Source organism: Tamandua tetradactyla, chromosome 4, assembly GCF_023851605.1.
Source record: "Tamandua tetradactyla isolate mTamTet1 chromosome 4, mTamTet1.pri, whole genome shotgun sequence".
NCBI lineage: Eukaryota > Metazoa > Chordata > Mammalia > Pilosa > Myrmecophagidae > Tamandua > Tamandua tetradactyla.
The window spans coordinates 52045437-52072167 of record NC_135330.1 but is presented as its reverse complement, the minus strand read 5'-3'; the positions used below and the strand labels follow the sequence as shown (position 1 = coordinate 52072167).

At 36.0% G+C, this 26731-nt stretch overlaps 1 pseudogene; it reads right to left on the bottom strand.

Moving 5' to 3' along the window:
* Positions 1 to 5570: 5570 nt before the first annotated feature.
* The window catches only part of LOC143680237 (trafficking protein particle complex subunit 13 pseudogene), a 117012-nt pseudogene continuing 95851 nt past the window's right edge, over positions 5571 to 26731 (bottom strand).

Genomic DNA, 26731 nt, shown 5'->3' with positions numbered 1-26731 from the left:
AAAACATTGTGAACACAATTAACAGCATTGATTTTATATTTGAATCTGTTAGGCAAGTTTTAGGTTATATATTTGTTACTAGAATAAAATTTTTAAAAAAATTCATGGAAATGCACAGCAAAATCTGTGATTCTTATGTTAGTCCATGGACTATAGTTAATAGTATGATTATAAAAACATACTTTTCATCATTTGTAACAAATGTAGCACACTAATGCAAGGTGTTAATAATAAGATGGTGTTCTAGTTTGCTAGTTGCCAGAATGTGATATACCAGAAATGGAATGGCTTTTAAAAAGGAGAATTTAGTAAGTTGCAAGTTTACAGTACTAAGGCCATGAGAATGATTCAATTAAAACAAGTCTATAAAAATATTCAAATTAAGACACCAACAAGAGGTTAACTTCACTCAAGAAAGGCCAATGAAGTTCAGGGTTTCTCTCTCAACTGGAAAGGCACATGGCAAACATGATGATGCCTGCTAGCTTTATCTCCAGGAATCTTGTTTTATGAAGCTCCCCCAGGGGCTCTCCAGTTCTTGGGTCTCTGCTGCTCTCTCAAGACTCTGCTCATTTTGAAGCTTTCTCCAAAATGCTTTCTCTTTTAAGGGATTACTGTGAACTAATTAAGACCCAGATGGAATGAATGGAGTCACATCTCTCTCTAATTAATCCCCACAATTGGGTGAGTCACATTGCCATGAAAATAACCTAATCAAGACTCCAACCTAAAGTGCTGAATAAGAATTGAAAGAAAAGTTTGCCTCCATATGATAGTACCAGGATCAAGGTGCTGCTTTTCTAGGCACATAATCCTTTCAAACCAACATAGGTAGAATATGTTCTGTTTATGATTTGTCTATAAACCATGACTTCTCTAATTAAGGTAAAATAACAACAACGACATGTTTCAAACAGACTTGAACAGACTTTTCCCCAGAGAAAATACACAAATGGTCAATAAACACATGAAAAACTGCTCAACATTATTAACCATTAGAGAAATGGCAATTAGGTGATAATTAATTATCATACCTGCAAAGATGGTTATTACTACAAAAAGAAACAGAACATGATGCATGTTGTAGAAGATGCAGAAAAATTAGAAATCTAGTACATTTTGGGGAGAGAAGCATAATGTAGCCATCTCTGAGAAAACCAAGATGGGATTTCTTCAAAAAGCTAAATATTGAATTACCATTTAAATTGGCAATCCCACTTTGAACATATACTAGGACTATAGCCAAAGAAAATGAAAACAGGGTTATAAAGAGATAGTTGTACAACAATTTTTATAGCAGAATTAGTCACAATAGCCCAAAGCTAGAAACGACTCATGTACTCATCAACAAATGAATAGATAAACAAAATGTGGTGTATATACAAATACCAATAAGATACAATGAAGTTATGAGACACGCTGCAATAAAGAATCATCTTGAAAAAGATTAAGCTCAGTGAAATAAGCAAGTCACAAAGGACAAAAATAGTATGACATCACTTTAAACAAACAGCAAATTTGGCAAGAGGATGCAGATAAGTTATCTATTACTGCAGGTTATTTAATTTCCTAGGCTTCTTAAAGCAGATGCCATGGAATGGGATGGCTTAAGCAATGGGAATTTATTTGCTTATGGTTGACGTCAGGAAATGTGCAGATCAGGGCATCATCAAACTGATGCTTTCTTCCCAAAGACTGGCTGCTGGAGATCTTTGGCTCCTCTGTCAAATGGCAAGGAACATGGTGGCGTCTGCTGGTCTCTCCTTTCTCTTATAGTTTCATTGCTTTCTCTCTGTATTCATTCTGTTTATAGAGGACTCCAGTAATAGGATTAAGTCCCATCCTAAATGAGGCAGTGTGCCAATTTGAAAGTGTTATGTACCCCCAGAAAAGCCATGTTTTAATCTTGATTCAATCTTGTGGGAGCAGCAATTTTTTTTTTAATCCTGACTCAATACTGTAGGTTTTGAATCTTTTGATTAGATTATCCCCATAGCGATGTGGCATGCACAAATTTGGGTTTGGTCTTTGGATTAGATGGAGATGTGATCCCACCCACTCAAGGTGGGGTCTTGATTAGTTTAGTTCCTTCCTAAGAAAAAAATATTTTGGAGAGAGTTAGAAATAACAAAAATGACAGAGCCAACAGAAACTTCAGAGGAGAGCTGACAGGCAGAGAACAGAGACACAGATGTTTGGAGATGCTTGGATGCCACCAGATATTGCCATGTGATATTAAACAAGCCATAATCTGATGAGAGCCAAGGGAAGCCAAGAGATGAAAGCCAGCCCAGGAGAAGCAAAGTTGAGTAACCCCCACAGGAATAGAGGCTGAAAGGGAGCCCAGGAGCAAGGAACCAGCAGATGCCAGTCATGACTGATAGAGCTGTTCCGGACAATATTAGCATTTCTTGCTGATACGTTAATTTGGAAACTTTCACTTCACTTACAACAGTAAACTTTAAAATTTACTGTTAATTCCCCTCTTTAAAAGCCCTTTCAGTTCTGGCATATTGCATTCGGGCAGCTTGCAAACTAACACAGGTGGGTGTGTTCTAGTTTACTAGCTGCTGGAATATGATATACCAGAAACAGAATGGCTTTTTAAAAGGGAAAATTTAATTATTGATATAACCTCATGAAAAGATCCTGTAGGTTCACATGACAGGTTCATACCCATAGAAATGGATTAGATTTAAGAACATGTTTTCTGGGGCACATACAGGTTCTAAACAGCAGAAATGTGGTAGGGGGCTGGGGTAAAGGGACGGTTCATTTGTACAAAGAACAACAACAACAACAAAAAAGGAGCCATCTTCCTTAAAAAAGTAGATCATATTTCCAGGATGATTTTATTTTCCCCTTATCATCTATTCTGTTTTGTGTCATGTCACTTACAGATGTGTTACATTAGGGGGTTATGATTCCCAAATTCTACAAAACTTAAATTGTTTCATTTTTTTCCATCCTTCCTTCCTTCTCATTCATTGATTTTACTGTGCCATTGCTTCTAAGTACTTTCCCCCAAACCTTCAGATTGTCAGGTAAAAATGGGGACACCTTTTCATTACCAAACCTAAATAAGACTCCATTTTCTTCAACATTCCTACCCACAAACTGTTCATTCTCAGAAATTAACAAAGCAAACAAATAATAAAAAACAATGTATCTACCTCAGGAATATAGAGAACATCAGACATAATCTTTCTAAATTACCACCATGTCCAAAACATCTGTGTTTTCATCTGGGCGTATCTGTCCTTGCCTCTTCCTCACTGAGGTTAAATCTACTCCTATTTTCTCTATCTTTGGATAGGTCAGCTTTCCTTCCCCATATTGTAGAGCCTCGCCAAGTGTTCTTAACTTGACTTTTGCAAATGTGGTCCCTCTACTCTGACATGGCAATTCCGGTGGATTCTCAGATCTCTAAGAATAATAGCCAAAGTCTGTGTTGTTTCCTGACCCTGTAGGCCATGTAGGGTCTGTTTCCCTTCATAGATTTGCTCCTTTATTTTTTTCAGCTTCTTACCAGAGACCTTCCCTAATCCAGTCCCCCCTACTCCAATAAATGCTCTTTTTGCAGTTATTTACTGGCTTTTTTCCCTCATAACACTTTAAATTATTGAAATACTGTTTATCTATTTAGTTTTTGTTTATGGTAAATTATCTTCATGGGATATATGAACCTATTCTATGAGAGTAGGTTCTTTATACACTAATAGGCACAATGATGGAATTTGCTTGCCTTCAGTAATTTATTTCATACCAAGCTGAAAATGTTACCCTGAGAATATATTAAGTATGTTTCATGTATAAACTTTTCCGAGGATTAAAATTAAAAGCTAATAATTTACATAATAGTTTATCCATTTCTGCTTCCACGTTTTCTCTGTTCTTAAATTCTATCTTCAATGGGCATTTTTGAAATTATTCAAATTTGTCTATTTCTCTTAAATTGACATGTCAACAGTTTTGATAAATAATATAATTTAAGTAGCTATCATCAGTGTACCATGCTTAATAAAAATCATGAACTACAGATTTCAGATACATGCCATTTACTTCAACAGTCTATGCATACACGTTTTGTTAGATCGACAGTAACCCTGCTTCTTTATAGTCCTCTATCTAAAAAGGTCTTTATGGAATGGGTGTTTTTTTTCTGATACTGACTGGAGGTATTAACCACCAAATTCTATGGCTAGCTACTCTTTCTAATCTGTAAGGAAAATTGTCTTCTTCATATATTTCTTTTTTGTACTACTTGAGCTTTAGTTTGCACAGACACTTCATGAATTATTAATCCAATTCTGAACAGAGCTTTCATTATGGATCAATCGTTATGGCAATAAATAGGCATTTAAGAAAAGCCAATTTTTGTATTTGACTTAATGTACTTTTACATTTAAAAAATGATGTATGCGTTCTTGAATTTCAGCTCACTGAAATAGGGTAACTTCTATTTAACAGCATAAGTTCTGTTTTCCTGACAAAATATCCAAATGTTTTATTACATTCATGTTCCAAAGTTGTTTACAGCCTTAACTTCCTCAGTTTTTTTCATGACCTAAGTAAACAAGTCACACAGAGACAGAATTTTACCATATTAATACATGATTTGAAGTTTAAGATCAATATCAGAGGCAGAGAATCCTTCAAAATGTCCCTTATGAAAAAGAGTGGCATATTTTTCAATGACAAAAAAAAAAAAAGAGAGAGAGAACAAAACAACAACAGGACCTTTTGGCTTAGAATTAGAAAATTATTAGTCTATTTAATTAAAAGTTAACCAGTAATAACAACCTAAAAAATGAAGCCAATTCTGATCTGTTTTCTAGTAACAGACTCTACTTTCTATGTATATGCAAGCACACCTACATACCACAACAGTCAAAACACAGATTTTGAAAACAATTAAGGACTACCTCAGTTTTTTTTAAACAAACATTCTTTCTATTGACTTAGGAGTTAGGGAAAATTTGGGGGTAAGGACAAATTTTTCTAAATAAACTTAATATGAAAATTGTAAATTTCTAAGAAACAGTTTTATCTTCTAGATTGGTATTAGCAAACCAGAAAACCAGCTGGCTTGTTTTTGTTAACGCAGTCATGTTTTTTCATTTACAATTTTCTGCCTGTTTTCATCCTACAATGGCAAAGTTGAGTAGTTGTAGCAGATATGGTATGCCTCACAAAGCATAAATTATTTGCTAGCTAGCCTTTTGTAGAAAAATGTTGGTGACCTCTGTACTAGATGTTTGCTAGACAAAAATGATCTTAAGTGTAGAGATTTTGGAGAACAAACTTCAATGGTCATCTAAAATGGAACAAAATGAGATAATGTGTATAGGGAATCCACAAATGCTTATTTAGAATATAACATAAGATAAATCAGTAGAGGAGTCTTTTTAGAACAAATATTTAATATTTTAAAGCACTCAATTTTAAAGGGAAGACATTTAAATAATGCATACTTATTTTTGCCATTAATTGATCGATTCACAAACTGACAAAAATACAGAAAGCATTTCTAAGAAACTAAATGGAAAACATAGTATTGGAAATTTTCTTCAGTCTTCTGCTTTAATAGCCAAAGATATCACACAGACTTGTGCAATGCCACCACATTCATATGTTCTCTTTAAGAATGTGTCTGTCAGTCTTAAGCTGGAAACGCTCTGTTGAGAGGAAGCTATAGACTTAAGTTTTCATTCATTGGTAATTACCAGAGAAACTATAGACGTATGGCAAATGATGATAGGTTAACATCCCCAAATATTGATATTATTCCAAAGAAAGCATACTTGTAGTCCGTACTGAAGACAGGAGAGCAAGGGCAAGGCAGAGAGAGGAATTTAGACGTGGTTTTCCAAGCTGTCTTCCTGAAAAGTCACACCAGTGCATAGAGTTGATATCGCACATTTCCAAAACAAGATCCATAGTCCTTTCACTGCTGCAGTTTGTTATTCTTCAGGTGTATGAAAAGGTTCTTCTAGGTTTAGGGTATCTGGAAATGCCTCCAATGACAACCTAACATTTCCATAACCTGGAGCCATTCTTTGAAGTTGGCTGGTCTGTAACCTTCCCTTTTCACCTAGATTTGTTTTCCACACTATATCCAAGTTTTCAATTACAGTTACTCTCTTCATGATGCCTGCCTTCTCTGCAAACTCCTTCTTGGGCTTCAGGCAGTGTAAATACTGGTGTGTATCCTTAGGTGCAAATAGGCTCTTGACCCAATTGTAGATGCATATTCTCCAGCTTGGTTGACAGAATTTAGTTCTGCTACGTTGCACATTATAGATGGTTCCAATGGAATCTTTTCCATAAACACGGGTGAAGTTGTAATATTCTGACTCTGGGCTTCGAGAAATACTTCGTCAGTCACAGAACTGAGGTCACTATATGCATTGTAAAATTTGATTTTCACATCCAATGGTTTTTAAATTATTTGCTGGCTATTTTGAAGACTTTTCTAAAACACTTTTTTTTTTTCACTCTGAGTTGTGTAACTCACTGCACACACCAAGCTTCTCTGAAGACTGGTTGCTGGAGAGCTTGGGCTTCTCTGTCAGACAGCAAGGCACAAGGTGATGTTTGTTGGCCCTTCTCTCCCAGGTTTTGTTGCTTTAGCTCCTGACTTCTCCATCAGTGGCTTTTTCTCTAAACTTTTCTGGGTGTTTCTCTCTTTTCAGCTTCTCTTCCTGTATATTTTTTTTTATTAGATTATCTTTCAGAATAATGTCTAGCACCTCTAGTTATGTTACTATCCAGACCTTGAGTGAAAGTTTTCTCTGCAGAATTACTTCACTTGAACTATTTAACTGGGCTGCTAAGAATTTGCAAGCTTTCTGAGTCAGAGCCTCCCATGGACCCTGAATCCCTCTGCTCTGATCATCACAGCCTGCCTTTGAGCCTGACTCCATCCTAAATGATTTGCTCATTATGATCACTTGGCTGTCAGGAACTCTTCTGTTTCCTTTTCTCTGGTTTCTATTATCACCAACATCATGTTTCCTTGTTTCTCCTCTGGTTCCATCAGAAATAATTGTTTATAAATGTGTTTGTATATTTAAGTACTAGTTCTTAAATACAAGTTCTTACCACTGAATTCATAGGGCACATGAAAAATGAGATATTTCTGAGCACCTGTTTAGTCATTCCTGACTATTTTTGATGGCCATGCAGGCTTTCTCTGTCCATAGTGGACAAAGACATCTAAGTACATATTTTTTCAACTTCATATACTAGCATTAGCCCACAAAAATGTTACAAAAATTGTCATACTTAATTCTTGTGGGCATGTAAATATATTACTCTTTCATCATTGTAATAGTACTTTGACAGAATATTCTTTACCTCCCTCCTTCTGTCCCTTCTTCACTCTTGCTTTCACAAATATTTATTAAATGTCTACTTGTGCCAAATGCTACTCTGTATATGGTGATACAGTATTGAACAAAATAAAATCCCTGACCTTATATAGTTTATATTCTGATGAAGGGAAACAATATTTACCAAAATAAATAAGTAAATGTATAGGATGTTAAATGATAATAAATGCTTTGGGAAAAAATAACAAGGACAATGGAATTGGGGGGTCAGGCTGAAGAGTTGCAATTATGAATAGGAAAAACAGGGAAGAACTCTTGTTTGATACTTGAAGCAGATGAGAAATGAGGCTTGGAGATATGTGGGAGAAGGACTTTCCAAGTAGAGGTAAAAGCAAATTCTGGGGCTGAGTGATGGGAATATGCTTAGCATGTCTGAAAAACATCAAGATCATTATGTGGAGAGCAGAGAAATACACCAGAGAGCAGTGATGATGAAAACAGTAAAACCTCTATTACTGACGTTTTTTTCTGGATTCTGAAGTGTTTGGCCCTGATAGCTTTCAGCTCTGATGTCCAAGGACATATTCTAAGGTCAAGAAATTTAGCAGCTAATACTGTTATATCTGACTTTTTCATTTCACTTATGGGCAAAAGTATGACAAGTGTTCTAGCTTGCTAACTGCTGGAATGCAATATACCAGAAACGGAATGGCTTTTAAAAAGGAGAATTTAATGAGTTGCTAGTTTACAGTTCTAAGTCTGAGAAAATGTCCCAATTAAAACAAGTCTATAGAAATGTCCAATCAAAGGCATCCAGGGAAAGATACCTTGGTTCAAGAAGGCCGATGAAGTTCAGGGTTTCTCTCTCAAGTGAGAAGGCACATGGCGAACACAGTCAGGGCTTCTCTCTGAGCTGGAAGGGCACATGGCGAACACAGCATCATCTGCTAGCTTTCTCTCCTGGCTTCCTATTTCATGAAGCTCCCCGGGAGGTGTCTTCCTTCTTCATCTCCAACGGTCACTGGTTGGTGGACTCTGTTTCGTGGTGCTGCAGCACTCTCTGCTCTCTCTGAGTCTCTCTGAATCTCTCTGAATCTATCATTCTCCAAAATGTTTCCTCTTTTATAGGACTTCAGAAACTAATCAAAACCCACTCAAATGGGTGGAGACATGTCATCCCCTAATCCAGTTTAACAACCATTCTGAACTAAATCACATCAACCAGGGAGATGATCTCATTACAGTTTCAAATATACAGTATTGAATAAGGATTATTCTACCTTTAAGAAATGGGATTTATATTAAAACATGGCTTTTCTTAGGGGCATACTTCCTTTCAAACCAGCACAACAAGGTATGTTTTAATCTTTATGAGGGCATTCGATAGGGTGTCTTAAAGCAGCATTTAGCTTGCATCCCCATATATTTAAGAGTCTCAGTTCTCTAGATGGTGAGTTTCTGAAGAGAATGTCTATATTTTATTCATTCCTGCATCTTTAATACTGAGTATATTTGTTGAATGAAGGAACAAATGAAAAAATGTATGAATTTAGGAAATTATGCTATATATACATTATATTCCAGAGTGCAAGACTGCTTACCATGCCATTCCATTGTCAACAGTTACTGTCTCTCATCAAGAAAATTTGTCTAGATGCCCCAAGGTAGCTCACCAAAATGAGTGATCTAGATATGAACTTTATCTCAGATGCATAAAATAATTTATTAACAAAATCATCAGTTGAAGTAAAAGACTACTCAAAATTTTAATAGGTAAAGGAAATAAATTTTTCTTAAACCTGCGTTTTCCTCTGAAACTGTCACCACTCAAAAGAAAAAAATAAATCTGTCTTAAGAGGTGGCAGAGATAAGAAATCTATGCAAATCCTAAAATACTTTCTTCTGGGATTTCAAATTATTCATTTCATTTATTCATTCATTATTCATTGGATGAACTACTTCTGAGTAATGTGGAATATGAAATAAGTGCCTATACATTATTCTCCTTATAAATATTCTGATAGATAATTCTTTAAAATTTTTTTTTAAACATGGCAACATACAAAAACAAACATTCTTACCATATGATCATTCCATTCTTGGTATATAATCAATAACTCACAATGTCATCACATAGTTGTATATTCATAACCATGGTCATTTCTTAGAACATTTGCATCAATTCAGAAAAAACAAAACTCATACATACCATACCCCTTACCCCTCCCTCTTATTGATTTCTAGTATTTCCATCTACCCAATATATTTTAGGCTTTGTTTCTCCTATTTTTTTCTATACTCCTTATCACTCCCTTTCTTTGATCACTAGTATTTCAATCTACTAAATTTATTTTAACATTTGTTCCCCCTATTATTTATTTATTTTTAATCCCTATGTTTTACTTGTCTGTCCATACTGTAGATAGAAGGAGCATCAGACACAAGGTTTTCACAATCAGGCAGTCACATTGTGAAAGCTATATCATTATACAATCATCTTCAAGAAACATGGCTACGGGAACACAGCTCTACATTTTCAGGCTCTACCCTCCAGCCTCTCCATTACCTCTTAACTATAAAGGTGATATCTATATAATGCATAAGAATAACCTCCAGGTTATTCTCTCAACTCTATTTGAAATCTCTCAGCCATTGACACTTTATTTTGTTTCATTTCTCTCTGATAGATAATTCTGATAGATTATTTTAACGGCTAACATGCCATATTTTTTATTATTAAGTTTCTAAAATTTACACAATAGTACAGAGAATTATATACTAAACACTTATGGCTCCAAGTTAAGAATCTTTTAAAATATGGTTTACTCAATGAGAATTTATGTAATAATCACCTAGTTTGTGCCATACAGTTTTATAAACACTATAGAGATAACATTGAAAATGGACATCTGCCCTCATGGAGTTTATATTTCAGTGGGGTGTATAGAAAGGGAAAGATATAATAAACAGATAAACATTGATAGGTATGGCATATTAGGTCAATAAATGTTATGGCTGGGTAAAGGGTGGATATATTGTTTTTTATGAAGTAAAGCCTCAGTTATTTTGGTGTACAATAAAATACTCCAAAGCTCAGTGGCTTAAAACAAAAATTTATTTAATCTTGCTCACATCTCTTTGGTGACCTGAGGGTTGACTAGTGGTGGCTGTACTCTTTTAGCTGGTCAAGTTCCCATCTATTTCACATGTGTTTATTCTGGGGCCCAGACAAAATGAGCAAAAGCCACCCAAGGAAGCACTTCTCCAGGTGACTGACTGTAAAGGAGCAGGAGAGAATGCCCAACATCATGCATTTTCAAGCTCCTACTTGTATTTCATCTGTTAATATCCTGCTGACCAAAAGAAGTTACATGACTGCTCTCAAGTTCAGGAATAAGGAAGTCTACTCTACTTCTAGTGGGAAGACCTGCCAAGTTATGTAGAAAAAGGTGTGGAATCAAGAAGGAGGAGTATGGGAGGGACACTTATCTTCCACAGGTGTTGAGGGAATGTTTGCCAAACAAAAGTAGAGAATTAGAGAGTAGATAATGGAAAGAAGTGGATCTGTGAGTCACATATGTGTCAGGGGAAGCGACCTTCAGGCAAAGGGAAAAGCAAGTGCAATGACCTTGAGTGGAGAGCGAATTACCCCCTTGTGGTGGTTTGAAATTGCACATAGCTAATCCATTCCTGTGGGTGTAGACCCATTGTAAGTAAGATATTTTGGAAAATCTACTTAAGTTAAGGTGTGGCCCTCCACATTCAGTGTGGGTCTTAATCCTTTTACTGAATTATTTAAAAAGAATGAAATTCAAACACAGAGAAAATGCCAGGGAAGCAAGAAGCTGAAAGCAATGAAACCTGGAAGGGAAAGGAGAGACCAACATGCCTTGCGATGTGACAGAAGAGACCAGGATTGCTGGCAGCCAGCCTTCAGGAAGAAAATAGCCTCTTGATGATGCCTTGATTTGGGCATTTTTATGGCTTCAAAACTGTATGCTTGTAAACTAATAAATTCCCAGTGTTAAAAGCCAACTCATTTTACGGTATATGCTTTCAGCAACAAAGTAAATTAAAACACCCTGATTTATGGAACATCAATAAGTCAGAATGAGATAAAGGGGAGAGTCACAAAGTGAAATTAGACAGATAGACATTGAAGTTAAATCTAGTAGGTCATACAGACTTTTGCTTTAATGTTATAAAATATGCAATAAATATCTTCAAACCCATTTCACTAAAAAAAAAATAGGTCACAGAAGAGAAAAACCTGCAACTTTTTATAATCTATATAATAAATGGGCAGCCTATACATTATATACAATCTATATAGTTAGTACTTCCAAATAATAGTCTATAATTAATCTAGAATCTAGAGGGAATTCAACTCTATCAAGAGAAACAGTATCACTGTTAACTTCATAATTAGACCTTCATCATATGCAGTTTTGTAGAAAGGCATTGTATGCCTGTTAAACAAATCATCTTTTTATCTAGAAGATTCTACATGCTGATATCTACTCATCCAAGTAATTATTTCTAAATATTAAGCTTTATACTAGTAAAACTAAAAATCTTGCTTTGTAGTCAATTATTTTACTAAAAACAATCCAAACTGACTATAATTTCATCCAGTTCTCTGGAGAGGATTCCTTATGTTTATGGTATTTATTCATTTCCTCAGAAAGTCACTTGCTTACTTTTCTTCAAATTTCGCTAAAGGGAATTTTTTCCCTGTCCTTATAATTTTTTTTTCTGGGTCATGTTTATCTTATTTCACTTTATCAGCATTTTTTTGGGGGGAGGTCATGGGCAGACTCTGGGAATCGAACCTGGGTCTCTGGAATGGTAGGCAAGAATTCTGCCACTGAACCACCATTGCATTGCCCTAATTTGAGTTTACTATTTTTTGATATACTCAAGTTTATATTACATTATAAGTAACAACACTATATATATCTATATTGATTTTATAACTATTGACTTCATTTTCTGTATTTGTGCCTATGTATCCTTGTATCATATTTATATCAATGCTACTACTAGAATTGCAACCCATAGAAAAATACATGAACATAAAATTACAACAGTCTAGAGAATGTAATCAGCTAATGGTCAGAGCTGAATAGAAGGCTCAGTGTAAAGCCAAGGTTTAGGCAGTTATCATGTCCCACGTGCATGTGGGTGAGTCATCCATGAACAGTAACCTATAGCCAGTTATATTAGAAAAAATCAGATGAATAGCAGAGAGGAGAGTGAGAGGGAAAAGAGTAGCTGGCTCATTCTGATTTTGTCCCAGTCCCCAAATCCTCCAATAAGGTTTTGCAAGTTTATTGCACTATACCGCTTGTTCTAGCTTGCTAGCTACCAGAATACAAAATACCAGAAATGGAATGGCTCTTAAAAAGGGGAATTTAATAAGTTGCTAGTTTACAGTTCTAAGGCTGAGAAATGTCCCAATTAATGTAAGTCTATAGAAATGTCCAATCTAAGGTATCCAGGGAAAGATACCTTGGTTCAAGAAGGCTGATGAAATTCAGGGTTTCTCAAGTGAGATGGCACATGGAGAACAGGGTCAGGGTTTCTCTCTCATCTGAGAGGGCATGTGGCAAACACAGCATTGTCTACTAGCTTTCTCTCCTGGCTTCCCTTCATGAAGCCTCCTGGGAGGCATTTTCCCTCTTTATTTCCAAAGGTTGCTGGCCGGTGGCCTCTCTGCTTCTCGTGGCTATATTGTTCTGCTCTCTCCGAATCTCTAGCTTTCTCCAAAACATTTCCTCTTTTATAGGATTCCCATAAACTAATCAAGACCCACCCGAATGGGTGGAGACATATTTCCACCTAATCCAGCTCAACAACCACTCTTAATTGAGTCACATCTCCAGGGAGATGTTATAATTACAGATTCAAACATACAGTACTGAATAGGGATTAGAAGAAATGGCTGCCTTTACAAAATGGGATCAGGATTAAAACATGGCTTTTCTAGGGTGCATACATCCTTTCAAACCAGCACACCACTATTCTTATTTTTCCTAGTAGATTGTTGTTCCTTGCAAGTGAATGAACTTTGCCTTGTCATTTAAAAAATTCTTTTTTATATTTTCCATGCTAAAGATGACTGTCCATACAAAGTCACAGGGCAATGAAAAGAATAAGTTTCTCATATAATTGCTCAGAAAATGTTTTAAAATAAAAAAAAAATGAGTTTTATGTTCTACAGATATGAAACACTGCTGGGGAAAAAAAAACCTCATCTTTTTCGTTTGTTAGTTATTGTCAGTCAGAAGAGACACTTGTTACCACCTCAAGGGCAGGAGTCTCACTGACTGGAGGGTAGCAAAGAGCATAACAACACCTGCTGGCAGGAATGGTCATCCTACGAGCCCAACCCTCTCCATGGTTGCCGGGTGTGAGAGTCCCCAGCAAAAGCAGGGTTCACGCAGGCACTGATTGCAACAACATTTACTCACATAGAGAAGAGACTAAAACAAGGTCTGCTTTACTTATGAGCCTCGGCCCCTCACGGCCAGTGGGTCTCAATCTTCACAGTTGCGGGGAGATGGTCGATGCACACCCTTAATGTTTTTGCACCTTGATGGGAGGACACCACTCCCCACTGCCAGGAACAGATATGACTAGGGGATGGCCCAGGCGCCAAAAAACTTATATCCTCCACCTGGCTATGTTTATATGCACTTTGCACAAAAGCAGAAAGAGTGTGCTGGCGGGTCACTATCCGCTTGGGATGAGCTGAATATCAAGACGGCCCCAGGGAGGGAATAAGCCCACCTTAATCATTCTGTCCTAGGAGACAGGCTGGCACATTTGGCCCTGAGCACGGGATTTATTTGTTGGTCACAGGGAAAGGTGGCAGGCTGTATTTGGTTTCCATGGCTATTGCTGCTCCAGATCAATAATCAAATTGATATGTAACATTTTTTTTGAATAAAATTCCATCTCCTGGCAATGAGTCAATAGTCAGTAAACTTTGAGTAATTCTTCCCACTTATATGTTTACCAAAAGTCTGTTTGATTTTTGAAGTGACAGAATTTTCTTTCTAACCTGGATTGGATTATAATAAAATGCAACATTGGTGTTTCTAGCTACTGCAATAGACAATTTCTGCTATGTAATTACCTGAATAACCTGTACTGCTAATTTATATGATTCTATATACTGTAACAAGAAACTAAAAGCTTTTAGTTTTGATTCAGTATTTAGATTATCATTCAGAGTTCTGATCACTTGTGTATTAGTGGTTATTAAATATTAAATATGTTAATAACACTATAAATACTAGATACAATCAAATTTGGAGATCTAAGTAGTATTTTAATAATCAGATCGGAAAATATATTGAGTATATAAAGACAGTATATAAATTTGCTGCTCATTTTACCATTTTGCCAGCATCCTCAAAACGAACCTTATATACTAAATACTAGATGTATTTATTTTTTGCATGCTATGTGGCGGGGTACATTTGATTATTTTTCCATGTGAGTATCCCATTATTACAGCACCATTTGTTGAATTTTTTCCTTGTTAGGTAGATTTTTGTTTTGTTTTTTGGGGTGGGGAAGTACATGGACCGGGAATCGAACCCATGTCTCCCACATGGCAGGCAAGAATTCTACCACTGAGCTACCCTTAAAAGCTTTTCATGTCATTGCTGTTATCTTAATTTGGTCCACATTTTCTCTTGTCTAAAACTATTCCTTAGTTTTAGGTTACTCTGCCTTACGTGGTTACTCAGTCTCCAGTACTCCTTTCATTCGTCTCTTGCTCTGTTTTTTTTTTTTTTTTTTCTCTTGCGCTGTTTTTAAAGCTAACTATAGTCTTTTGGTGTACATTGCCTTTGTACTTTAAACCTTTGGTGTACATTGCCTCCCAAATCTTCAGCTCATCAAATAAGATCTCTATTATCTTGCTGTAAATCACTTGTTGAGTCTTTTCCATAGTTACTCTAGAAACTCAACTAATAGTCAAAACACTATCTTTTTCTACTTCCCCCAAAATGCTATGTCTCCATCTCTTTGAAGATATTCCCTGTTCCGCATGAATAAACTCATTCAAAATCAAATGGAAATAAAATTGGCTAGGTATTGTTACTAAAATGGCTGTGCCTACCCTAATTCACATAGGCTGGAATTCATAATACTGGCTATATATTTTTTCTATCCTATTTCCATAGAGCAACAGTAAACACTGTTTCCCATGAAAATATGTGAATTGGCAATTTTAACTCAGGAAAAAGCAACATAAATCTTCACTTCGATAAATGAAACATACTCAAAGCAAAGGGCTAAATGTAATTTACTAAAGAGTTAACTTGAGAATATGCTTACCCACCCTACTCATCACACAGTAATGCCCTCAATAAAACTACAGGTAATATACACATCAAAAAATGATATAGCTTTGATGTTCCTTCAATTTCTTTTCTAGTGCATTAGTGGAACTCTTTTTTTTTTTTTTTTTTTTAAAGGAAGGAAAGAAGGGAGGAAGAAAGGGAAACATTTTCTTGTTTTATTATATTTCGTTTGTTTGTTTATTTTTTACATGGGCTGGGGCCGGGAATCGAACCGGGGTCCTCCGGCACGGCAGGCAAGCACTCTTGCCCGCTGAGCCACCGCGGCCCGCCCCATTAGTGGAACTCTTAACTACATCTTTGGTTTCTTTCAGGGTCTTTATCACCCATCATACATGGTTTCTTTCTGTACACTTGTATTAGTTAGGGTTCTCTAGAGAAACAGAATCAACAGGGAACACTTGCAAATATAAAATTTATAAAAGTGTCTCACGTGACCGCAGGAACGCAGAGTCCAAATCCACAGGGCAGGCTGTGAAGCCGATGACTCCGATGGAGGGTCTGGATGAACTCCTCAGGAGAGGCTCACCAGCCGAAGCAGGGGTGGGGAGGGGGGGTCCTGTCTCCTCTGAGTCCTCCTTAAAAGGCTTCCGGTGATTAGATTTAGCATCACTAATTGTAGAAGACACTCCCCTTTGGCTGATTACAAATGGAATCAGCTGTGGATGCAGCTGACGTGATCATGACCTAATCCTATGAAATGTCCTCATTGCAACAGACAGGCCAGTACTTGCCCAATCAGATAAAGAGCTACCACAACTTGGCCAAGTTGACACATGTCCCTAACCATGACAACACTCTACCAGCCTGCACTCCACCATAACTTGTACACATTTCTCTATTCCAGACAAGTTGCCTTCCCATTTAAGGCAGATATATTACATGAAGAGAATTATCAAAGCCACTTTGCACTGCCTAAACTTCAAACATGAAAGTAAAGGACACCAATCACTTATACTTCTTTAATATAAGAATTGGCCATTCATTTATCCATGTAAGTGCTTCCATTCAATACTCAGGAAACTTTTATATACTGACCTTTACTATTAGGCCTCAAAATTTAAAACTTCCCCACACAGATTCTCTATCAAAGTTGAAGAAGTTCACACTTTAAAAAGTATCAATGGTAACTAGTATTTACTTGGCCTGATATGGTTGTTATTATTTTCTTAATTTTTGTAAATGCTTTGGGAGTTTCCTTTTTCTATTCTTTGTTATTCCTGTAAACTTTATACATATGCCAATGCCCAAGCAAATTTAACATTTGTGATAGTTTATGATTCAAAAGTTACTCCCTTATTGTTACCAGACAAAGGCAGTGGATTATTTTGCCCGAAGTACTCAAAAACAATTCCTGAGACCTCAGGGTTTCAAAGAGAGAAAGAGTTTATCACTAGGCACATAATAGGAGAGCAGATTGCCTAGTGGCCCAAAATCTGTCTCCCTGAGTTTAGGGGTTCAAGATTTTTAAGAATTTTAGCAAGGGGAGATGAGGTCATTACAAATAGCAAGTTCAAAGCAGAAAAGGAGACAGTGTTTTCATTATCATTTTAATAGGAGAACATAAAGTGAAAGGAGGGGAGGCAGAGCTATCACTTCAGTACTAAAGGTGTAAAGCATAAGGAAGAGAGACAAGTTATCTTTCAATAGCAGAATCTAGCTGATATGATTTACAAATATCCTGGGGCTGAAGGTAATTAATGGCCGACTTCTTATTCTTCATTCTACAAGCAAATGACCAGATAAAGGATGCAGTAGCTCTAATAGTCACAAAGGCACAAGATAAGGGCTTTTACAATCATTTCAGATATCAGGGCAGCTGGATTATAATGTTGAGATTTCAAGAATCTCCCTTTGTCTACTTCAAAATACCAGAAAGCAAAAAGGAATATCTATATAATGATTCAATGATCAAAATCATCCCTAAATTCTGAGTTCTACATCACTCTATGGTCCTATAGATTGGGGCATACTTCCATTGTTTATCCCCTCAACTATCACGGATCACTTATGAGTCAATTCCACTTCTCTAAAACACTACTAAAGAATACACATTAGTTTCTAAGACTGCTGCAACAAATTATCACAAGCTTGATGATGTAATATGACAGAAATTAATTCTCTCACATTTCTGGAGACTAGAAGTTCAAAATCAGTACCACTAGGCTGAAAATCAAGGTGTCCATGGGCCATGCTCCCTCTGGAAGCTCTAAGGGAGAATTCATTCCTTGCCTCTTTCAGCTTTCAGTGCTGCCAGAAATTCCTTGGCTTGCAGCCATATAACCCCAATCTCTGCCTCTCTAAACATGTATATCTCTGTATATTTTATCTGTGTCAAATTTCCCTGTGCCATTCCCTTATGAGGACACATGAAATTGCATTTAGGGCCTCCCAAATAATCCAGGATGATCTTTCCACTTCAAGATCCTTAACTTAATCACATTTTTTCTACACAATATTAAATCCACAGCTTCTGGGTTCTAAGCCCTGATATCTTTGGGGACATTTTTCAGCCCACCACAAACAAGGCTCATATTTGGCTTATTCTGACAGTGTTGAATTTTAACTGAACCCTGTGATCCTGGAAAATGGCATAGGTTTTTCTCTCTCCCTTTATCACAATAGATTTCTGGTCTCTTCCTTCTTTATTGCACATAACTTGAAATAATGTCTGCCTTACCTCTTTCACATTGGGATGATGTAGATATTTGATTTGACAATTCTCACATGGAAAGTGCCTAACTAACACTTCTGGCACGTAGCTGGCCTGAATACTTCTTTTTAAATTGAATTGACTGGAATTGCGTATTCTTTCAGTGCTAAACATCACATTTCCAGCATGGATTTTTGCTTAAAATTAAATAATTAAATGCAAGAAGTAGCAGGGTTTAGGGAAAACATAAGGCATTTTTAAGATCATGATGTCATATAGTTTATGTCTATTAAATTATTCTCCACCATGTCCTGGCAAGATAATGTCATTATCTCCATATAAGACATTAGCAAAGAGGCTCAGAAAGATTAAGTGATTTGCCTAAATTCTTTAGTGTCAAGTCTAAATTTAAACCTCACACAGTTTTCTGAGCCAAAAACACGTTATTCTTCAGTGACATAATTGTGGAGCAAGTCAGTACAATGATGCGTTGTGGGAACACAGGTTCAGGGCACAACTTTCAGAAAATGACCTCAAATTACTTGCCCAGAATTAAGAGTCCAGATAGGGCAAATAAATTGTCACTTAAAGCAAATGAGTCCAAAAGGCTGCGGAAGAAGTCCGGTCACAGCCGGTCTCCCAGGGGGGTGGAAAACTGCCCCGGGTCAGGGTGGAGAGATGACAGTTCTATGTGCTCCACTTGGCTACTGAGAAGAGAGATAAAGCTATACTGTCTGACTGTGGCTTTTCTCCATCTCCAGGAGAGGGGGCTCTCCCACTGAGAATTCAGTTCTGATAAACATTTGGAGCTGGTTGTTGCAGTTTTTAGGTTTAAAGTCTGGCTGGGCCATTTCATTAAGCTTAACATGGTCCCCAGGTTGTGGAATGACACAAAGTAGAACAGGAGGTGGGGAGAGCAGAATGCCAGGCAGGAAGTGGGAGTAGCAGAATCGCTTCTTAGGGTCTATTAGTGACTTCCCTAGAGAAGGAGGTGGGGGTAGGTGAGGTCTGGGTGATGGCTGCTCAGCAGATGTCTGTTATCCTAACATTAATGATACCTTAAAAATAAATATTGTAATGATAAACAAAATATTGCTCAAGATGAGCTATGCATTAGCATAAATTATAATATGAAGTGCACTGGATCATTAAAACATCAGGCTTGATTTAAAATAAAAAAGCTAACAGTTTGCTTTCCCTGCATTTGTTAATGATAAATGTGAGCTTTAAGCAGTGACTACCTAGCAATAAATTGTTAGAAACTATCCCATTCATTTTGCTGATGCTTTATATAAATGCATGTTTAGGAGAACAGTTTTGTTTATTCCCTTATTCATTATAGCTCAACTGTTGCTAAACACTGTATGCTGCACAATCCTAGGTGCCAACAAATAATGAATAATTACCAAGTACTGGGGTTCTAAATAAGACCCATACCAACAAACAGATGTCAGTAGGATTTTGGCTTCAGGTTTTTGCCTGCAGGAAATCATTAAAAGATAAGTAGGAAATCAAGCCTGTTCCTTTGGTTACAGAATTTCCACCCTTTGGAGCCATATAGGGAAACTTATTTTTGGACAGAAGCAATAGCTCCCTCATTGGATGGTAATCACTCTTGTATTTATAGACTTCTTGTAAATCAGTTCCAGACAGACAATAAAATGATCTTTTCTGTATTTACTTTTAGGCTATTTAAAAAAACCCAGTTTTGAACAAACTGAATATTTCTAAACAAGCTACATCTCAGTAAATTTCATAGTTTCATCTCACAAAATCATATTGCGGTCTATTTGTGTACTCTTAAAGAGTTTCTACTATCTGGAAAGTAGTATTATATTCCAGCTGCACAAGCACTGAAATTTGTATTCCAAAATGGTTGACGCTTAGGAAAACAGTCGTGATTGAATCCAGGTGCAGATCATTATGCTTAATACTTGGTGCTTTTCTTTCTCTTTTATATCTTAGCATCCTAATGACTCTACAAGTTGCTTTTCCCAACACACAAGATTGCAGTGACTTAAATGACTTAAAGAAGGTGTATTTGCTTAATAATAACAACCCCTTCTGTCAAATTAAGTAAGAGTTAAACTTCAGATTTTCTGAAGTTTAATAGAGCACATATTTTTTGTTAACATTTTTAAGTAATGGCAATGAACCATTCATTCAAGAGTCTAGGCTACTGAATACTAAGTAATATTTGTGTATCAGCAAGTGGTATACTGCAATCAAGAAAAATAAATTTTGCTGTAGAAAAGATCAAAATATATGTAAGGACTCCACATACTAAAAATATCAGGGTATCAAGGATTTATAAAGCCATAATGCCTCTAACTTGCCAGGGGTAAAGGGAATGTAGTCATGTTTCCACAATTTTCCCTTCATTACTGAGTGGATTTTTTCTCTAATAGAGTGAAATGTGAAGCTTGTTTTAATATATTCTTGAATTACTGAAATGCTTAATATAAGAATGTAGGAATAGTAATGCTTCATTTTTATGTTTTAAAAAAATGTATGCAACTTAATACTCTGCCTAAATTGTTTGTATAGTATAAAAAACAAGTTGATAATGTAAATTATAAATCAGATTGGTAAAGAATATGAGCAGTCTGATTGAATTCATAAATATTAATTTCTAGTCTAAGCATAAGAATAAAATTCAAAGGGATTACTTTCATTGGCATCAGAATGTTTTATTCTCTTAACTATTACATCCTATCTTTCTGTATATCACAAATAAGAACATGTTTAAGGAGAAACCTACTTAAATTTCAGATGTTTCCTATTTTGAGTTTTATGGAAAATCAGGAGGGATATTGTAACTAACAGACTATGTCTATACAGTAAAATCAGGACACCATGAATCCTAGATTATGGCTTAAAGTTTCACTGGCTTCCCTATTTATGTCACTGAAAGCTACCCAAGGCAATTACATCATCATGCAGTATGCTGTTTTCTGCAGTGCTGATGGGTATTTTTTATTTTTTCCTACTGGGAAGTTGCATTTTGGTATAAAATTGTGACAAATACACATGTTATTTCAACTTTCCTTCTTTTTATAATATGGACAGAAAGTATGAGTATGGTTGTAAATACTTTCATTGTTGTTAAAAAGGATTCCCATGGGTTAAAAACATCTATGAACACTGTTAAACTAGCAGTTGCTTATGTAGTTAATAATGAAGTTAGATGAATTGTCCAAGGTCACAGCTACATAGCAGACTGGGGTGTGAACTCAGGAAATCTGGATTCAGAATCTATTCTTTTAACCACAATATCACAATGTCTTAAAAAAAAGTAACTGCCTCTTACCTGGTTGTGTCAATTCACATCTCTTTGTTTTTTTGTGTGTGTGTATGTGTGTGCTCTATGGTGGGGATCACATTTCATTCTTTTTCCATGTGAATATCCCCTTATTGCAGCACCATTTGTTGAATTTTTATTTTTTGTTTGTTTTTTATTTGTTTGTTCGCTGGTTTGTTTGTTTGGGGGGAGTGCATGGGAATTGAACAGGGGTTCAACAGGGGTCTCCCGCATGGCAGGCCAGAATTCTACCACGAATGTCCCTTGCAACCTCTCAATTCACTTCTCTTGTATAACAATAACCCTGGGGCAGAGAGACTCCAGGGAGTTCATTCACTTTGTATAATTTCCTCCCCCTGAGTGTAGGCAGAAACTTGGATTGCCTCTAATGCATGGAATATGGCAAAGATGTTATGTCAGTTTTTAAGGTATATGGTATATACCTTATGCCATAACATAAGGTATATTATGTAAGACTCCTTGCTTTCACTAAATCTAGAGATTCTCCTTGCTGGCTAATTGAAGTAAGCCACTATATTTGGAAAGCCCACCTGTCAAGAAACTGTAGGTAGCCTCTAGAATCTATGGATCACCTCTAATCATAGCTGGTGACTTCTAAGAACTGAAGGCAGTCTCTATTAGCTGGAAGTGTCCTCCAGTTGAAAGCCATCAAGAAACTGAGGCTTCTGTCCTGCAACTGCTAGGAAATGAGTTCGACCAACAACCTGAGCAAGCTTGGAGGTGGATCCTTTCCCAGTCAAGCCTTCAGGTGAAAGCACAACTTTAGTGATACTTGATTAAAACCTTCAGAGACTCTCAGTAAAGGACCCAGTTAAGTCATACTCAGACTCCTGGCCTGCAGATAAAGTGAAGTAATTAATGAATATTGTTTTACTTTGCTAGGTTTATGATACTTTGCAATGCAACGAGTCAGCTAGTACAAACTCTAATCAATGTGATTTAAAACAACTTATTTATATGGTTCAGATTCTTCACCTTGGCCACTGTTTTTGACCCTCCTGGACATTTCTTCTGGTCTAGGCTGACTGGCAATTGTGTCTGCAGTCACAGGGTGGATCAGCAGCTATGGATGGTTCATGAAGGCTTAGTTGCCATGCGTATCAAATGGGTCTGCCCTTTGTGCCTCTCTCATCATCACTAGGGTATCTTGGGCTTGTTCTCAAGGTGGCTGAAGAGCTCTAAGTGAAATATTCTCTATTCAGCACAAATGTACAACTGCTTTTCAAGACTCTGCTGTGTCATTTTTGCTAGTGTTCCATTGACCAGAACAAGTTAAATGACCAATTGGACTTAATGACTGTGGAAACAGACTCTCTCTCTTGTGGGGAGGAGCTGCAAAGTATTGTGGTGATTTTCAAAGCTATCACATTGGTCTTCTCCATCTCTGAAAGCTACATCACCATATAATCAGTTACTTAAGTTCCAATATAGAGGACATCCTTGATTTCTCTTGTTCTCTCACTCCTCATTTCAGTCTTCTACCTTTGGAATTTAAAGGTAAATTTCTCTCAAATAAGCTTCAACCAATGAAGATCCCTCATTTGGACTATTTCAATATTTCCATAATTGGTCTTCACACTTTCATTCCACTAAACTCTTATCCACTAAACAGAAGCCAAATGATGTTTTAGGAATATAAATAAAATACACAGAAATCAGTGTATTTTGGAGACCTATATAACAGATCACATGTAAAAATGTGTTGTTATAAATGGGGAAAATTTTCAGCATTGGCTGAAATTCCAAAAGCTAACACTCAGGTATCACTGCAGCTCCCTTAAGAGCCTAATTTTTTAAATTTGATGTGTTCATACTGAGTGCTGACTTTAGCAAACAGTAAAAGACACTTTACAATCCAAGCTGTTGGACTTTTGGACCTTCTCTTTACATGGTGCATCTGCTTGCTAATTCCTTTTTATTTTTACCTTTAGAGAAGTTACAGGTTTACAAAAATTCACGAACAAATACAGAATTCTCAAATACCTCACTTCACATGCAGTTTTCTCTAGTATTAACATGTTAATTTGCTTTAGTATAGTACTTTTGTACCAATTGATGAGGCAATATTATTATACTATTAACTATAGGGAATGGTTTACATTAGTGTGTACTGTTCATGTACTACAAACCTATGCCTTTTAAAAAATTTTATTCTGGTAACATATATACAACCTAAAATTTCCCCTTTTAACCACATTCAAATGTATAACTTGGTGGAGATAATTATATTCACAGTATTGTGCTACCATCACCACCGTCGATTAGCCTAACTTCTCCAGGCACACAGAATCTCTGTACAAATTAAGCATTAAATCCACTTCCCTCCCCCTACCCAGGCCCCTGGTGGCGTTTCTTCTAGTTTCTGATTCTCTGTATTTGCTTATTTTTGTTATTTCATATTACTGAAATCACACAATATTCATCATTTTGTGTTTTACCTATATCACTCCACATGTTATGTTTGTGTTTAATTCATGTCATCACACATATCAGAACTTCATTCCTTTATACGGCTTGATAATATTCCATTGTATGTATGTAACATATTTGCTTATTCATTCACCTGATGTAAGACACTTGGGTTGCATCCATCTTTTGGCAACTCTGAATGATGGCTCTATGAAGTTCAGTGTGCAAATACGCGTTCCAGACTGGGCTTCAATTCTTTGGCGTATGTACCTAGTAGTGGAATTGCTGGTTGTATGATAACTCGACACTTAACTTTCTGAGGAACCACCAAATTGTTTTTGACAGCAATTGTACCGTTTTATTTCCCACCAACAAGGAATGAGTGTTCCTATTTCTCCACATCCTCACCAACACTTGCAATTTTCTTTTTATTTTTTCAAATAGCCATTCTAGTGGGTGTGAAATGGTGTCTCATTGTGGTTTTGATTTGCATTTCCCCAATGGCTATTGATGCTGGGCATGTTTTTTCATGTGCTCATTGGCAATTTGTGTAATTTCTCTGGGGAAATGACTATTCAAGTATTTGACCATATTTCATTTGTGTTCTTTGTCTTTTTGTAGTTGAGTTGTAGGATTCCTTTGTGTGTGTTGGAAAGCAAACCGTTTTTGAAAATGAGGTTTCCAAACATTTTTTTCCTATTCTGTAGGTTCTCTTTTTATTTTCATGATGAAGTCTTTTGTATAAAAGTTTTTAATTTTGATGAAGTCCCTTTTGTCTATTTTTTCTTTATTGCTAGTGCTTTTGGTGTAAAGTCTAAGAAGCCATTGCATAACACAAGAACATGATGATGCTTCTCTAGGTGTTCTTCTAAAATGTCATAGTTTTGTTTTTTAAATTCAAATGTTTGAGACATTTTGCATGTTTTATTGCATATAGTGTGAGGTGGGAATTTACCTTCATTGTTTTGCTTATGGACATTGTTTTCCCAGCACAATTTGTTGAAGAGACTATCCTTTCCCCATTGAGTAGACTTGCCTGCTTTTTAAAAATTCAGTTGGCAATTAATGTGAGGGCATTTTTATGAACTCACAATTAGATTATTATGGTCTATATGTCTATCCTTGTACCAGTACCATGCTCTTTTGATTATTGTAGTTTTGTAATGAGATTTAAAATAGAGAACTATGAGTCCCCAAACTCTGCTCTATTTTTTTCAAGATGTTTGGTTTTTGGAACCCCTCACCCTTCCATATAAATTTGATCATTGACTTTTACACTTCTACAAAGAAGGCTGTTGGAATTTTTATTGGGATTACATTGAAACTGTAAATCTCTCTGGGTGGGATTAACATTTTAAAAGTACTTAGTCTTCCAAGTCATGACTGTGGAAGGTCATTCCATTTATTTGCTCTTTTAAATTTCTTTTAACACTGTTTTGTGTTTTTCTGTGTACAAATCCTTTAGTTCTTGAATAGACTTATTCCTAGATTTTTATATTTTAGTTAATATAAGTGGAATTTTCCCTTGACTTTCTCTTTAGATACTTTACCACTAGTGTATAGAAACACTACAGACTTCTTTGTGTTGATCTTCTATCCCACCACTTCGCTTAATTTGTTTATTATCTCTAAGAGCTTTGTTTTGGATATTTCAGGATTTCCTCTTTATAGGGTCACATCAAATGCAAATAGAGAAAGGTTTTCTTCTTCCTTTCCAAGTTGGATGCCATTTATTTCTTTTTCTTGCCTAATTGTCCTGCCTGAACTTCTAGTATAATGTTTATAATAGTGGTTTATTGGGCATCCTTGTCTTGTTCCTGATCTTAGAGAAAGTATTTCAATCTTTCACCACTATGATGTTAACTATGGATTTTTCATATGTACCCTTTTCATGTTTCCTTCTAGTCCAAGCTTTCTGAATATTTTTATCAAGAAGGGGTAGTGGAATTTGTCAAATATCTTTTCTGCATCAATTGCTCTGCTTCTGCGTGTTTTTGGGGTGTGTGTGTGTGCATGGTCCAGGAATCAAACCCGGCTCTCCCTCATGGAGGGTGAGCATTCTACCACTAGACAATCTGTGTACCCTTATGTTCATATGTTTTTATTCCTTGGTTCTATCGATACAGTTTATTATATTAATTGACTTCCTTATTTCCTTGTTTATTATTTTATTTATTTTTGTTAGTACTATTGCTAAGACTTCCAGTACATCTTAAATCTTAAAGCAACTATCTTTTCTTGATTTATCTTTGAATAAATATTTTTAATGATTCACTTTAAGTACATGTACCATATCAATTAGATAATATTTCCTTGTATTCTTGGCTAAGTTTATTTGTGTTTGCATAGAAGTATATATTGAGAAATGTCAAATTTTTTCATAATGTACTTAAATGATCATACATATTCCCTAAGACATTTACATGATAAGTAAATATTATTATTTTCTTGCATTTAAAATATCTATATTTGTAACCCTGTTAACTTTCTTATTAAAATGGTTTTATATTTTATCTTCTGCTTTATGCTGTTTGAAAATCAGAATTTTCATATTATTTTCTGTGATGTCATATTTCTAAGGAATAATTTTATTGATTTATTTGTTTCGAGTATGTCTGTGTTAGTTTGCTAAGGCTGC